This window comes from Marmota marmota, unplaced genomic scaffold (assembly GCF_001458135.2).
Source record: "Marmota marmota marmota unplaced genomic scaffold, marMar, whole genome shotgun sequence".
NCBI lineage: Eukaryota > Metazoa > Chordata > Mammalia > Rodentia > Sciuridae > Marmota > Marmota marmota.
The window spans coordinates 25,478,051-25,495,364 of NW_026000153.1; the positions used below are offsets into that span (position 1 = coordinate 25,478,051).

The window sequence follows — 17,314 nt, forward strand, 5'->3', positions numbered from 1 at the left end:
ATAAAAGAATTTGTTCATGCCATTACAAAATCCAGGATGAGTCAATATGGTAAAAGAACATAAAAATAAAATTTAAACATAGTTGATACTTTAAAGACCAAACACTTAAATAGGAAGTGAAATAAAGAAACTCATGTTTAAATTACTCTGTATGCTTTAATACAAGGAGCAATTTTAAAGTTCCTCTGTCCCACCTAATACATCATTTTTTAAAGAAATAGCTGCAATTACCTGAATTTTCATCAATCAGTATAATTACTGCTTATACCATTTTTCTCTGTGGCCATTCAAACAGCTAACGGTAAGTATCCAATAGTTTTTCTCTTCTGCAACTGAGTGAACACAGAAGTTTTACAGCATCTAAATTCAGCGAGTGAAATTGTCATAATAAACACCCTCTTCATCCAGGTGCCAAAAAGGAAAGAAATATCCTGCTTCACTGAAGTTTCATAAACAGTTAGCATGAATACCATGGGTATTATTTGCCACATTTAAGTAATTATAACACGGTAAAGGTACCCAGCCATGAATATATTTTAAACTTTCTTGGAAACGGTTATAGGACTGTGTGCTGAGCAGGCTTCAGCCTCATTCAAAAACCAATACCCACCTTCCTGAGCAGGTATCAGCCATGCTGAGCCACCCACAATGCAGTGCACATCCTCTTCCCTACTTCACCCTCAAAAGAATACCCTAGGAAGACACAGAAGGGATCAAAGCTTTCCAAGTAGCCAGAGCCTCAGACCCACCACTGCAAGGGCTACACTTGTCCATTTTCTCCTGTCCATATTCCACTCCCCTTAAGGGCAGCCCCACCATATTCCCCTACATGGTACAGCCCATAAGGAAGACAAGTGAAAAGCCCAGATCCCACTGCCACTTTCCCACTGGGATGGCCCAATCCTCTACCCTACCAGCCTTTGTCTTTCAATCCCCACAACATAAGGCCTCAGCATTCTGACCTGGGCAGGGTATAGTCCCACATGGGGCCATCTATACCCCAGCGCTTCACCAGGGAGGGGCCAAGCAAGGTGGTGAACAGAATTTGCTGTCCTTAGGTAGTACATCTGCGATGGCCAAAAGATAGAAAAGATGGCAGCATGAAGAGAAACTCAAGTGGAGGCAGCAGCAGGACTTTACTTTAGGGATGGGTCAGCTCAGTGGAGATAATGGAGACCAGGGAAAAGGCAGAGGAAAGGGCTGTGCAAAGCAATAGAAGAGAGAATGTGGAGAAAGGTTGGAAGAAGGCCAGGATACAGTGGTCAGCACTGCCGTAGCAAGGGAGAACCTGGGCTGATGGCGGGCAGGGATAGAACATGGATGCAGGGTGAGACGGCTGGCCCAGGCCCTCCTGTCCAGATTCCACTCCCCTGAGGGCAACCCCACCACATTCCTCTGGCCAGATTGCCCACAGGGGCCCCAGTGATCCCAGCAGTCCAAGGCTACTTCTTCACCAGGTGAACCTACCCACTACCTAGTCACACCATGGCTCCCTACCCTTCCCAAACAGGACACCCTGAAGAATGGACCATATACTTATGGTCATGACTGTAGGCTTCCAGTAAGGGTCTATCCAAGATCTGAAGCAGCTCCCTAAGAGAAAGATACGAAGGGCCTCTTAAAGGCCCCAAAGCTACTTGCCTGGTGCTTCAGGAGGTAAGATGACAGAGACACCAGACAACAAATGTAGATTGGTTTAAGGCACCTGCAACCCTGCATGTCAGCCCAAACAGAAAATTTCACCTGCTCTAAGAATTTAAAGGCAAATAAAGTATGTTTCCATCTGCAAGAACACAGCAGACAGATTGTACAAGGATCAACGGCTTCAAAGCTTCATGATGGAAAATGACAACCATTTCTACATTGTCCAAAGAACAACAACAAAATGTTATAATGTAGTTTACTCTCATCTCAAAACTAGCTGGATTTCAGCTGGTCTGAAATTACAGTAAGAACCCCCTACCTACAAACGCATTTCTTATGATCAACTGTGATTCAAAAATATTAAATAAAGTTCCAGAAATAAACAATTTACAGTTTTAAAGTGAGCACTGTCCTGAGTTGCATGATGAAATCTCACACTGTCCCGCTCAGTCATGACCTGGATATACATCTTCCCTTTGTTCAACATATCCTCATTGTATAAGCTACCTACCTGTTAGGATACTTGGTCGCTTTCTTCATCAGATTGCTGTGGTATCACAGTACTTGTGTTCAAGTAATACCCATTTTATTTAAAAATGGCCCCAAAGCACAAGAATGTCATGCTGGAGATTTGGATATGCCAAAGAGAGGCCCATAGGGTTTTTCCTTTAAGTGAAAAGGTAAACCTTTACCATGAATGCATATAGAAGAAAAAAATAGTATATAGAGAGGGTTTAGTGCTATCTGTATATAATTTCAGGCATCTAATGGGGGGTCTGTGAATATGTCTCCCATAGATGGGGAGGGACTACTGCATATGATAAACTCCTTGGACAGACCCCAGTGCCTACTGAACCAGAGCTTTGGGGCAGAGAAGGGGAGCATCTTCATGAAACAGTTCCTTATATTCCAGGAGCAAAGATATAAGTTGACTTCTCGAGCGTCTCACATACCATCCCATAGTGGCCCTAGTCAAATGGGAAGTCCCAAGTTTCCACTCATTTGGCCCTTGAGTCTCCCATTTCATGAAAGTGAGAATACAACTGTTGGACTCAGGTACCCAGTGGCAGCATAAGGTTTAGACAACCCAGGACTGCTTGGCTCTGGAACTAGCTCACTCTCACCAAGCCCTGTAACATCCATGACAGGCATGGTCTCTTGGCAAGGTTGTCAGGACCAGAAAGCTGCTCAAGACAGACAGACAGACAGGCAGAAGACAAGTCTGTTTGAGAGCCCAGAGAAATTCACTACTTAAAACTCATCAACCTTCAGACCCCAGAGCAGGGGCAAGCAGTTGGTCAGAGATTATTGGCAAAAGAACAGTAGGAGTCAGGTTGGGTCTCTCAAGTTGCCATGAAGAGAAAAGCCACAAGCACAACTGGCATATGCTGAGCTGGTCCAGACCAGCATTTCTCAAACCACCCATGGGGAAGGAGGTTTTGCTGATTATCCTGTGTCCAGTGTATCAAACATGTATATTTCATAAAGCATGCTATAGTGAATTAAAGCAGTCCCTCCTTATTTGCAGTTTTGCTTTCTTCAGTTCAGGTAGCCGCAGTCAAGATCCAAGAATATTAAATGGAAATTTCTAGAAATAAACAATTCTTAAGCTTTAAATATCTTTTATTACAATATGTTGTTTTAATTATTCTATTTTATTATTAGATATTGTTGTTAATCTCTACGGTGCCTAGTTTGCAAGTTAAAATAGCTCAAGGGTATGTACGACCAGGAATAAAAAACATGTATTAGGTTTAGTACTTCAAGGTTTCAGGCATCCACTGGGGGTCTTGTAATATATCCTCTGCTGATAAGAGGGGATGACTACATAAGAAAATAAAACAACAAAGGTAAGATACACACCCAATTTTATGTTATTAAATTCAACAAACCAATTACTATAAAATGACTCCGTGCAAGGAAAATAGTTGAATCTAGGACTCAGAGGGCAGATAGTTATACCAAGATGCCTTTCCAACTCCAAGAACCTGCAACACCTTTGTCTGTAGTAGAGAAGTAGCCATGCAAGAGAAGTCATGCTTATATCTGCTGCCCGCCTCCTGCCTGTCTCTCAGGACTTGGCCTTGCCTACCAGCAGGTGACTTTTGGTTTTTGTAGGTGCATGTAAACTCTGAGATCATACAACTGAAGAGGCAACCTTCTGATCTCATGAGCACAAAGAAAAAAGGCACTTGATAAGTGGATCCCCAATGACCCATGGGCATATGGGAAAGGAAAAGGTGATTATCAAAAGGTGATCTGACCTTCGTAGGACGGAAAATTAAAAGAATATGGATATCTCTGTGGGGACTTATTGTCCCTGACAAGCAGGAAGAAAACAGAAGTGGAATATAGGTGTCTAGAATTAGGTGTATGTATCTCTCTTGAAGGTAAGACAAATTCATAGACTGATAATGATCTCTGTTCCTCTACTGCCTATGAATTCCTACTAAAGAGAAATGACTTCCACCCCTCAAACATCAGTCAACCTGCACACACCCGTCCAGACATACATGCAATGCCACAGAGACATGGACTGTACAGTGGTCAGGACATGGGCTTCCAACAAGGAACACTACTTTAATCCTTGCTTTATCATATACAAACAGTGTGACCTTCTACTAAGAACAACATCTGCAAGCCTTGGTTTCTTAGGGGAAAAAAAAACAAAAAACAAAAAACAAAGAACACATACAGAGTACTGCCAAGGTATTGGGCACAAAATAATACTGTTTGTACTCAGAAGAAGTCTTAAGACTTTGGTTCACACTTAAGGGGATGTCACTACTATAGAAGATGAAATTTATGCATTAAAAAGAAAAGCATTACAGAATATTGCAGGTCTCTATATATATACACATGCACATATATAAGAAAATGTACACATTTATATTTATGTATCTTTATTTACTTGTTATAATTTATTGGTTCTAAGGCATGCCTCCCCTTCTTACTAATTTTGAAATGTAAACACCTTATGGTCAGTACACATTTAGAAATTGATTATAAATTGTAATCTTTTTCTTATTTAGGCTGAAAAGCTGTCATTAAAATTGACTTATGTCATTTTAGGAACAAAGAAATTCAATAAGAGAAAAATTACAGGATCTAAATTAAATGTTTTTTACAGTAACTCTGAGGAGAATGAGCTCTTCATCATCTGCTCAGTCTCACCAACATTAAACAACACACCCCTCAGACACAAGCCTTCCTGTGTTACTCGGGAGGTGAGATGGCCGTTTTCTGCCTTGGTACTCTCATTTGAAAGGGAAAAAACCTGAAGGTCCCCATCTCAGAGTGTTGGTAGAAGGTTTAAGTAGAAAAATACAAGTCAAGCCCTTGGCAAGAGGGCCAGCACATAGTAAGTGCCTCCATTTTCTCATTTCTAAGATGGTTATCATGAAGCTATCTGCTTCACAGGGATGGTGGAACACGTAAAGACAAAATATGTGTACAGAAAGCTCTTCATCTTTTCCCCATGCCGCCTCACACCCAATGAGTGGACAGCTTGTGGGCTGCTGAATATGGAATGACATGAGATGGACAATTAATCCCACTCCCCGCTACTTGACCTCACAAAGCACACCACTGACGACATCCCAAGCTACGCTGACCTGGATAGTTTTTGCACCTGTCTACCTCCCATTGGGCCTGGGAGTCCTCTGGAGGTACGTGTGGATCCTGTTCATCCTGTACCCCAACTTGCCTACCAGCTGTATCCATGAAATGGTGAGGAACTAAACAAATTAGCCAAAGTCAGTCAGAACATTTAACAAATGGGAGTTTAAACTGATTGCTTAAGTTACCGAAAGTATAAAAAGCACGCAATATTTTTTCACAATCATTAGCTACCTTGGAATCCAAAACTAAAGAAGTGTTTCCCCAAACCAAATAACATCTGTTTTTTTAAGTGACTATTCCACTGTTATCTCAAAGACTTGGAAAGATCATATCTCAGATGTTACATTATAAAAATCACTTAAAAATTCTATATTCTTAAAAAATAATTCCATATTCTTTAAAAAAAAAATCACATAGCCAGCTCATGTTCTGAAACTGATGAAAATAAAGGCTCTTTTAATGAAGGTCTTTTTATGTGCTGAGCACAATGCCAAGGGCTTTTTGTAAGTGATTTCTAATTTTGTTTACAGTGTTAAAATGACACTGTAAACAGAAGAAGCGTATAGAGAATTTTTTTAAAAAGTACCTACACATGAAGCTGAATAGTAATATCAACACATTTATAAACTGCATGTTTCACCTCCGAAAACATCTCTATAATATGGCTGCTGTTATTAAATTCAGAACCACAGTTTTATCTAATTTGTAAAATTGTATGAGGTGAGTGTCCTATCAGCTGGCACAGTCAAATATATAAAAAATGCTTTTAGTGATCTTTGCATCCCCTCATCTCAACTATAAGAGAAGAAGTTATTATAAACAAAGTTCCTGAAGTAGATGTGGTCCTTGTAAAGGACCAAAAACTACTCAACTCTGATGAGACAGCCAGAAAGCAGTCAGGGAAATAAATAAATGAACTTGTCTGTGTTCCAATAAAACTTTATGTACAAAAGCAGGTGATGGGCTGGGATTGGGCCATGGGCTGTAGTTTATGTTAATTCCTATGCAGGGAGAGAATATTCAGAGGTGCAGCACTGAGCCAGAACCAAAAAAGCATTTTTTGGTAACCTGGGGGCAGCAGGGAATTCATGAGCACTGGTGCTGTTGTCCAAGTCACCAGCAAGCCACAGCTCTGGAGAGGAGAGCAGGGACTTATAAGGCAGTTCGTTTCTAACACAGTCAGGTAAGTTTTTAATTTAGGAATCAAGAAAAAAATGAAAATTAAAATACTGCTTATGGAAATTCAATAATAAAGGAAGTTTAATAACTTAAAATTTAAATTCAAATGATTCATTTCTAAAGCATAATAGTTTTATAATGTGTGCAGGTAGGTGTACTTGGTACATTTCACTGTATTTTGCTGAAAGATGATATATGTTGCTTTCATTTACCATAACTCCTGCCACTGGTGCATATTCCCTTCTTCAAGACCCTGGAAGGTAGATGTATTTGAAGATTAAGAATATTTTGGATGCAAAACAAATGCAGGGTCACAATAATAAAAACAGACAAACACAGACACACTGGGGTCAATGGTGATCTCCATAAATCTCATATGTGGCCAAGGCAGAAGGGATGGAAAGCAGAGTTCTGGATAGGTCAGTCCGATTCTGACAGAACAGGGTTCAGAGATTCCATAACTACCAACAATGAACTACAGACTATTTCTTGATCTACTTCACCTTCTAGCCAAGGCAGCCACCTCTACACTTATTGTCCTATTTCGTTTGCTTCAGAATTGTTTTTATTATTATTATTCATGAAGATCTCATTTACCAATCATTCCATGTCTACCTCCTATTCCAGGATCCATGGATACGTCTGTTGAGCTCCAAAATGGCTCCCTAGCCCCAAAAGTGTGCCTGATGATCTGGTTTGTGCTCAGTCAATGTCCCAAGAATTAAAATTTAAAAATCATCATCCTTGACAAACATCTGAAATGTGATGAACCCAAAGCTGGGTAATTTCCATGCATATCCTCTATTCCCATCAACAGCCAGGACAGCATCAATCCGTTTTTACCAGCTGAGGTGCTAGAAAGTAGCATGATTTCTCCAACATAAAAGAACTATAAAGTATCACTATTTTAAGTAACAGCCTAGGTTTTATAAGTGAAGCCAGTCACTCTCTACCTGCCAGACCCCTGCCTCACCACTCCAATCCACCACCTCCATCCTAAAGCAGAAAGCAGAATAATTAATGGTGCAAAATAATTTTGGTGCTTCTGCATGTATTTTTGTAAAAAAAATCATATTATCAGTGACTCACTGACTAAATCATATATCCGATCCAAGCCACAACTATTAGTGAACACAGCTAGAATTAGAAAATTATTTGTATGTTGAAGATTTTAAGAAGAAATTTTTCTCTATAAAACCCTGGAGATTTCTCTAATTGCTGTAATTGCAGATTGCTCAAGACTAGAACCCACTGTAAATCATCCCGTCTTCTGAGAAATTCTGGAACTGTCATCTAATTTTCCAGGAACACAGAATAAATGCTGCCAAGTCTTGTGCTGGATTTTTATAAGAGTAAGACAGTGCCTTCAAAAAGCCACTGAAAAGCACTGAGCATTTCCTCAAAGGATGACAGAGGAGTCTGGGGAATGCCCACTGGTGCTTCAGTTAGTGTCCTGGCTCCTGGGGAGAGGTCTTGGGCACAGAAGCAGGGATGACCAACACCCAACAATTCTATGAAATAAGGTCCTGACTTGAGTTTATGCTTCTGCCCGTTCTGTATGTACCAGCAGGAAGTGGAAATGCCAGCGGGAGGTAAGGGAGAAGTCAGAGCAGCTCGGTGCCATGACCCTTCCCAACGCCATGACTTAGCCCTTCCAGTCTATCCTGCACACTGCCCACAATGACCCAGTTTCTCTAAATTAACTTTCAGACAGACTTCCTCTTGGGATGCTATCCTCTAAATTCAATGATCCCTTTCTCCTGGGACTGAAGGTATGAAAGGCAGGGCATCAGGCTGGGGCAAGAAGTGCAGCCTGGTCCCAGAGGAGCCAATGCTTCGTGGCTACACGAGATCAGGCCTGTGACTGGTGGATGTAGCACGGACCTTAAATCCACCACGGCTTCTAAAAGAATGAAGAAACGATTATCTGCCTTTCCTAGAGTCACAGCCTAAAGAGATGCAGAGGTCACTACCCAACGTGTGCTACAGATTTTGTCTCCTTCAGTGTGTAAGCAATTTTGGTTTTGTGTCACATTCAATGGTTAGAATCAATGGTTTTCCTCATCTTCAGCCTTTCTCTGAAGGTTTGTTCCACTTGGAGATCAAAAAAATGAAAGAGACTTCCCTTTGTAGCCAAAACACTGTAGGCAAATTCTCATCTTTAAAACTAAAAAAGAGACTTCACAGACTACAGAAGGAAAAAAACACAAATTCAAAAATCTGATCAAAGCTAGAACATATGGAAGGACTTCGAAACTCAGAACTCTTCCAGCTGGATGGATAGAGTCCTGGAGAGAAATGTCCCAAGTGCTTCCTTCAATAGAAGTATTGATAAGAATAAACCAAGATTTTACTCATCAAATATCAGAAGACAAAGACTATCTTTTAAAAATGTATCCTTAATACCTCAAAGTAAAAGTTCAAAATCAAATCCCTTCCAGAAAGTGAAGAAACCTACAGATAGAATTTTTCTAGCAGCCCATGAAGAAGAGCTAGAGAAACTGAAGGAACAGAAATGAACTTGTCCTCCCACAAAACTTCATCTGAGGCCACCAGGAAAAGAAGGCAGACTGTGGAAAGGATTCTTTCTGTAAATGGCAGGTAACAATCAGGACAAGAAGTTGCCCATAAAGAAACCAGTTGCTCCTTTTCCATTCTCATTCTTTACCTGCAGCTGATACCCATCACGGGTATTCTGTTAATATTCACCATCATCCTTCCAAGTTGCCATGCAGAATTTAAGAGGCCAGGAGGTGAAAATTCCTTCTTCCTCCCAAATACTCATCTCAGCTATCAGAAGACAAGTTTGTGTGACAATGAAACTCTTTCAGAAGAGGATGCTGTTGTCAAATGGGAATAATTGTATTATCTTCTTACAACTCAGAGCAACAGAAGGAAGAAGGATGTAACACGTGCCAAGTTTTTCTGCACCGTGAGGCCAGCCACCCGCCCCTACTCAGGCATTTCCTTGGTGATGTCCTAGTAAGGGAAATGGTCCAAGGCTGATGGCTACCTTTTCTTTCTGGCCCTCAACCAGCACCATCTTGCCAGAATCTGATGTATATGCTCATCTATACCTGGTAGTACTGATGGTGCTAAAAGGAATCTAGGCAGCCAGCTAAAGCCCAGTTCCTTCTGCCTTCTTCAAATTACATTTACTGCACCACAGAACGTGGAATAAAGACAAACTGTGAGAAGCCATAGACGAGAAACAAGTCAGGGCTTATAACTGGCTCAAGTGTGGCTTGTCTGAGTGGGTTACTCTTGGAAGACACATGTGGGTCTGGTTAAGAGGCCTGCTCACGGGGATGCCAGCTTCTTCCTTCAGGAGGAGATGGTTGTCAACATGTATAGAACCTTGAGAAGATATCTGAGTAGCTTCAGTCTTTGTGGGAGAAGGACAGCCAGAGGATGAAGGTGACATCGAATCCACTAAATTAAACTCACTCATTCTCAGTACTTGCCTAAATTGCTTAGCTCTTTTTCCCCCAGAGCATTCATGAACATCCTAAAGACTTTATCACTTTGGAATTTGGCCTCCAAAGAACTCCTAAAGGAAGCTGGGTGTTGTTGCGGCCAGAAAAACTGAGTTTCACCTGTGTGAATGCTGACTACACCAGCCACAGCCAAGAATAAACCATAATTCTCAATGGACATCAAACCATACTGATTCAACACACTCTCCTGCAGGACACAGTACCTGCTATTGCGTACAATAAGGGATATTAATTCTACTGACAAAAATAGCTTAAAAAATAACAGTAGTAATCAAGATAAGACTCTGTTATAGGCTGCATCAGATAACAGTTCTTCCTAGCCCCAGAAGAGCAGTCCCTGTTGCTCATCCCATCAGGCTGCCCCATGCCCCACACAAATGACTTCCTGCTGCTGTTATTTCCAGTCTCCCTAGGCTCAATCCATATACACTTATTTACCCTAATTTGTCTACCCTCTGAAATGCTTAGCTATGTTCAGGATATCCAAGAGTTATAGATTTATGTTTATTTTCCTGTTGTATCAAACTTAATGTGCATAAGTCTCAAAACTAACATTTAAAAACACCTTTGAAAGTATCTGCCAAATAAAACTGCATTTCAGCCAGGAAAATGTGTGTTCCACAATCCCTACTGAATTCTCCTTCAGGACAAGTAAACTACTATAAGATACAGTAAGAAAGTAGTACTATCTCTGGTCTTTAATAAAATGTATTAAACCTAAAGATAGCATAATATTCAATGGTGAAAGATGGAAAGGTTTCCCATAAGATCAGGGATAAAGCAAGGATGCCCACTTCCATTTAAGATGATACAAGATAAAGCAATTACATAAGAAAATAAAAACACCAAAATTGGAATAAAAATTGTCTCTGTTCACAGATGAAATGACTTTATATGTAGAAAATGCTAAAGATATCACACACAAAAAAAATATTAGAACTAATAAATTCAGCAAGAGTACAGGACACAAAAGCTACACACAAAAATCGGTTGTGTTTTTAAATTAAGGATAATCCTAAGAATAATAAACAATTTATTTACAACAACATCAGAATAATAAAATATTTAGGAACAAATTTAAGAATCTGCATACTAAATATTATTAAAAACTTATATACTAAGTATTATAAAATGCTGCTACAATATGAAAACATAAATAAACGAAAAGACACCCCATGTTCATAGATTCAAAACCTGATATTGTTAAACCCATCTACAAAGTCAATGCACTCTCATCAAAATCCCATTGACATTTTTTGCAGAAATAGAAAAAAAATATTCTAAAATATATAGAGATTCTTGAGGGACCCAAAATTGCCCAAATAATCTTGAAAAAGTACAACTAAGTTGGAGCACTCACTTTCTGATTTTAAAACTTACCACAAAGCTCAGCAGTTAAAACAACATAATGCTGGCATGAGGACAGATAGAGGCTAGTGGAATAAATCCTTGCATATATCAATAGAATTTGCCCCAAAATAAATCCTTGCATATATCAATAGAATTTCAACAGCATGCCAAGACTATTCACTGAGGAAAGGACAGTCTTCTCAATAAATGGTTCTGGTTAAACTGGATATCAACATAAAAGAATAAAATTAATCCTAACCTTACAATATAAACAAATTAACTCAGGGTAGATGAAAGACCTAAATCTAAGCACTAAAACAATAAAACTCATAGAAGAAAGCAATGGGGAAAAATGCAACAAAAAAATTGATAAATTGCACTTTACCATAAAAACTTTTGTACATAAAAAAATTATCAGGAGATTGAAAGAACAGTAGGTGGAAAGAAGGGAGGGAGTGGATGGCCTGGAGTTGTGGCTCGGTGCTAGAGCACTTGCCTAGCATGTGTGAGGCCCTGGGTTCGTTTCTCAGCACCATATATAAATACATGAATAAAATAAAGGTCCATCAACATCTAAAAAAATATTTTATAAAAAAGAGGAGGGAGTGGAGAGGTGTCAGGGAATAATACTGGCCAAATTATATTGTTTTATTGTATACCTTATATGAATATGTAACAAGAAATCCTATTATCACATACAACTATAATGTACCAATGAAAAATGTGGAAAGAAAAAAATGATTGAAAGGATAAGCCACAGAATGGGACAAAATATTGGCAAATCCTTTCTCTGATAAGGGACTAATATCTAGAATATATAAAGAATTCCAAATAAACCAATTCAAAAATAGGCAAAAAGCTTGAATAGATATTTCTCCAATGAAGATAAACAAATGGCCAATAAGTGCATGAAAAAGATGCTCAAAGGCACTAGAAAAATGCAAATCAAAACCACAATAAGATATCAGTTCACACTCAGGAGGACTAAAATATGTATCTAACAGAAACTAACAAGTGTTGACAGGGATGTAGAGAAATCAGAGTCCCTGTAAAAAGATACAGTTCCTATCGAAAACATTACAATGATTTCTTTGAAAACTGAATTAACTAACAAAGGATCCAACAATTCAACTACTAGAAATAAAACCCAAAAGAACTGAAAGCAGAGACTCAAAACACTTGTTTCACCATGTTCACATAGCACTATTCTCAACAATCAAAAGGCAAAAGCAACCCCACTGATCATCAATAAATTAACGTAAAATATACTTACAATGGAATGATACTCACCCTTAAAAAGTTATGAATTTTTACATTACAACATAGCTGACATTTTAAGGCATTATGTATGATAAGCAAAATAAATCAGTCACATGATAAATAACATAATCTCACTCATATGAGATAGTTATCATACACAAATTTATAGATAGCCAGGTGTAGTGCTGAATGCCTGTAATCCCAGCAGCTTAGAAGGCTGAGGCAGGAGGATCACCAGTTCAAAGCCAGCCTCAGAAAAAGCAAGATGCTAAGCAACTCAGTGAGACTCTGTCTCTAAATAAAATACAAAATATGGCTGGGGATGTGGCTCAGTGGTTGAGTACCCTTAGTTCAATCCCTAGTATCATAAAAAAAAAATTATAGACAAAAAGTAGAGTAGAATTCACAAGGTATTTGGGGGAAGAGAAAATTGTTTAATGAGTACACAGTTGCTCTTTAGGATGATGAAAAAGTTCTAGAAATGGAAATGATTGTTATACAAAAATGATTGTTGTACAACTGTGAATATACCAATTTCACTAAATTGTACACTTAAAAGTAGTAAAAAACATCAACTTTTATGTTTTGTATAGTTTATCCCCCCAAAAAATTATCAAAAAATTGAAAATTTGTGAGCAACCTTTAATAAAATTAATAATTTCCACTGAATTTCTGATACAACCAAGAAATTTAGCAGAATGTCTTAAGAAAACAAAGCTTGGAAATATATAAAGTACTGATTCTAAACAGCACTTTTGTATAAATTCAAGCTTTTTAAAAGAAATAACACTATCATGTTTTCTGATTATATTTGTCACTTGGAATTTGTTTACAGTTTTTGATGCATTTTTCCAGTTCTGTAACTCTATGTACACCAGGCATCCACAACGTCAGATGCAATCCATCTACAAAATTATTCTGCCACCCATACCCAACAAAGATTAAAAGTTCTGTCATTATCGGTGCTTTTACGAAGACTAGAAAACCTACACAGATTGAGCATTCCATATTTGAAAGTCTGAAATTCAAAATGGTCTGAAATTCAAAATTTTTGGAGCGCTTGTACATGCTCAAAGAGTTTTGAATTTTGGAGCATTTTAGGTTTGGGATTTTTAGATTAGGGGTATTCAATATAGAAAGTCCATAGAAATATTCCAAACTCTGAAACACTTCTGTTTTCAAACATTTTGGATAAGGGTTACCCAACCTGTACCAAACCAGCTCAAAACCCTCATTTCTAAGTACCCTACAATTATATATACCTGATGATCTACTGTGCTATTTTTTCCTCCACTACTGGGGATTAAACTCAGGAATGCACTACCATTGAGTTACATCTCCAGCCTTTTTATTTTTTGAGACAAAAAAAAGTTGCTAAATTGTCCCGGCTGGTCTCAGAATTAGTGATCCTCTTGCCTCAGCCTCCAGAGTCTCTGAGATTACAAGCGTGCGCCACCGCACCTAACTATTGCGCTACCTTAAAAATTTTAAGTTCTAAATCATCAGCTGAGTTATCAAAATTATGTTCACCACATTCATAGATATTAAAGAACAATTTTATAAGCCAGTAATACATAGCAGCTTTATATCCATAACAAAAAGTTTAATCATTAACAATTATAGAATGACTACGAAAATTTGCCATTACTGTATCCTTACTGTCTGTCTTTGGTTAAAGAAGCTTACTGCCAAGTTTGTCTTACTGTGTTGATTTCACATGTCCTTTCACTATTGAAGGTTAAGCCCTCCTTTGCGAGACTACCATTATAAATAATGTATAGAAGCCTGTTCATCTTAATTGAGTTTTGACCTTATCATAAAAATTTAAATAACATTCATTATAAAGTTTGTACTTCTTTATTACACTATAGTTAAAAAATATTTCAGGCAAAGTCAAAAGTTGGCTGACACTGAAGTCAACATTTTTCTTAACAATGTCAATATTTATACTTTGGGATCCACCAACCGAATGTGAACATGCCTTTGTTCTTTTGACGCTATGTTTTGTTGGTTGTTTTCCATTTTAAGAGCAATGTGTGCTGGTTAAATTAAAATTCTACAACTGTAATAAATTTGAAAAATATTACACCCAATAATGTTTTCTGAAAAGTATGCTGGGTGCTCGGAAGAGAACCCTGGAGTCTTTGACAGACTACAGATGACATTCTTAGGTTCTTGATATCACAACAACCTGAAAATTACATTTATGGTAGATTTGAATGTAGAATGCTCATCCTCCTATTCAGATAATGGTCAAGTTAACATCATTGCTAAGTTAAAGAAGCTTACTGCCAAGTTTGTCTTACTGTGTTGATTTCACATGTCCTGAAAATTACATTTATGGTAGATTTGAACGTAGAATGCTCATCCTCCTATTCAGATAATGGTCATTGCTGGGTTAAAGAAGCTTACTGCCAAGTTTGTCTTACTGTGTAATTACGCCTGTAATCCCAGCAGCTTGGGAGGCTGAAGCAGGAGGATTGCAAGTTCAAAGTCATCCTCAACAAAAGTAAGGTGCTAAGCAACTCAGTGAGACCCCGTCTCTAAATAAAATACAAAAAAAAAAAAAAAAAAATGGGGCTGGGGATGTAGTTCAGTGGTCAAGTGCCACCGAGTTCAATCTTCAGTACCCCCTCCCCCAAACTGACATCATCTACTAGAAAAATCAACATGATGCCAACAGATGACCAAATTGACACTATCATGACCAATCCAGGCTCACCTGTTCATCTCCTGGGACAAAAGCTCATCACCTTTGGCATCCAATGCATGCAAAGTTTCTATGTGATCCACCCTCTTCAATTTTGCTGATTAAAATGCTTTTTATAACCTACTAACTTGATTTTGAAACATGATTTGATGGGTTGTAATCCACAATTTTAAATAGGGTCAGGGTGGGGTTTGGGTTTGTCGATAAGCCAGGGTTACCAATTCTACCCAAGGACCCCCGACTCCTACCCACTATCCTTGCCCATGGCTCTAAACTCATGAACTGCTTTCCTCCCACCCAGGCCACATCTAGCATGAGAGGAGGATTCACTGGCTCTGTCATTTCTACTCCTCTTCACTCCTCAGTCCTAACTCCTCTCTTACCTGGCTCAGGATCCACAGCCTACTGCAGAATCATTCCCAGCAAACAACATGGCTCTCATGCCCATCTCTTCCTCTAACTTGCTCTTTCAGGAAAACACTATTCATCAGCTTATAGAATCTCTGTACCTCAGTAGCTGCATGAGACTAAAGAACTCCTACAGATGTGCTAAAGAGATGCTTTTGATTTTTCTTTGACCACAAATTCAAAATACATATTCAATACTGCCAGGAAATTCTACTGTTTCCTTGGGAAATCTTTGTACTCTCCAGAATGGATGTTTTATACATTTTCCTCTGTCCCCCTCAAATGCTGCTGCCTACTCCTTGGACATTCAGGTGATAGTCACATGCCTGTCCACCTGACCCCTTCAACATGTACAGTTCTAACTCATTGTTTAGGGCAAAAGCCATGCCTCAGTTTGGATCTAGAATGTCCTCCAAAGCCCCATGTGGTAAAGGTTTAGACCCCCAGTCACCACTATGGAGAGGTGGTAGCATCTTTTAAGAAAGAGAGCCTAGAGGGAGGAAGTGAGTTCACTGGAGGAAGGAATATTGGGAGCCTGGTCCTTCCTGTCTCTCTTTGCTTCACAGTCATCATGAGGCAAGCAGCTTTACTCCACCACACAGTCCCCACCATGATGTGCTGGCTCCCCGGGTCTTGCTAACTTGCCAAGGCTGACCTTGAACATACATAGTATGTTCTGCCTATCCACATAGTAATAGGGACTCAAAATGATTGGCTAACTAGTAAGTCTAGAAATCATAATTGTTGACAGGCAGGTTAAGTAATAAAATTCAATATAAAAATTACAATTGAAAGAGGAAGTTTCAAGTTTAAAATAAATCTTTACAGGACTTACAGGGAGAAAAAAGTCATACTTTGCATAAAAGCTAGAAAATCTTACTCTTTGTTAAGAAAAATATAATTGAGCAATGATAGAGTAAGATGATCACATATAGGACTAACAACAGAATATTTGCATTCTAAATCCTAATAAAAGGATAAAAGGTGCTGGGAGCCATTAGCCAAGTAGGTATGACAATTTCCTTGCCAGCGTACCCCATGTTGCAGTGACATTGAATGTAGGTGACCTTGCTCAAGGACCAAGGCGGATTAGGGTGTTCCCGGTTTAAGATAATCGGGTTTACGGCGTTCCTGGTTTAGGTTCTAGGTTTAAGGTTTAAGATTATTCCTGCTGGGAATAGGGCGCATCCTGCTGCCTGAGTTCCCCTTGAGTTCTCACGGGATTCAGACAGTATTTTTTGGGAGACAGAAGCCCAGTGGATGTGGATTTGGGCAGAGAACGTGGATTTGGGCAGAGAACGTGGATTTCCCCAGAACGTGTTTGTAGACGGCTGGTGTGAGTTCGGGAATAAAGAGTTGCTGTTTGAATCTACAAGCTGTGTGGTGGCTCGTGATTGTGTGCCCAGCCAGACATTGGCATTTGGCGGCTCGTACGGGGAACTTCTGAAGCTTGGAGGTAAGTGAAATTGCTCGCCCCTGAGGAAGAGCGAAAGAATGGGTGATCAATTCAAAAAACAATGTGTTCTTGTTTTGACTTATTTTGTTTTTATTTCAAGTTGCCTGTTCCTAGAACTTTCTCAGGCAAACTGGGGAAAATGGTTGACTCAAGGTTTGAAGTTGTTCACCTCCGAGCAAGTAAAAATTG

General features: G+C 39.0%; 1 protein-coding gene and 1 long non-coding RNA gene across 9 annotated transcripts in view; one reads left to right on the top strand and one right to left on the bottom strand.

Moving 5' to 3' along the window:
• Positions 1 to 17,314, bottom strand: part of Grb10 (growth factor receptor bound protein 10) — a 175,481-nt gene that overhangs the window by 117,640 nt on the left and 40,527 nt on the right. The gene's annotated exons all lie outside the window — the stretch shown is intronic.
• LOC125611549 overlaps positions 16,510 to 17,314 on the top strand; it is a 1,341-nt gene continuing 536 nt past the window's right edge. The window contains exon 1 of the long non-coding RNA XR_007341761.1: positions 16,510 to 16,653. This is a non-coding gene — a long non-coding RNA (uncharacterized LOC125611549). The remainder of the gene's footprint in view (positions 16,654 to 17,314) is intronic.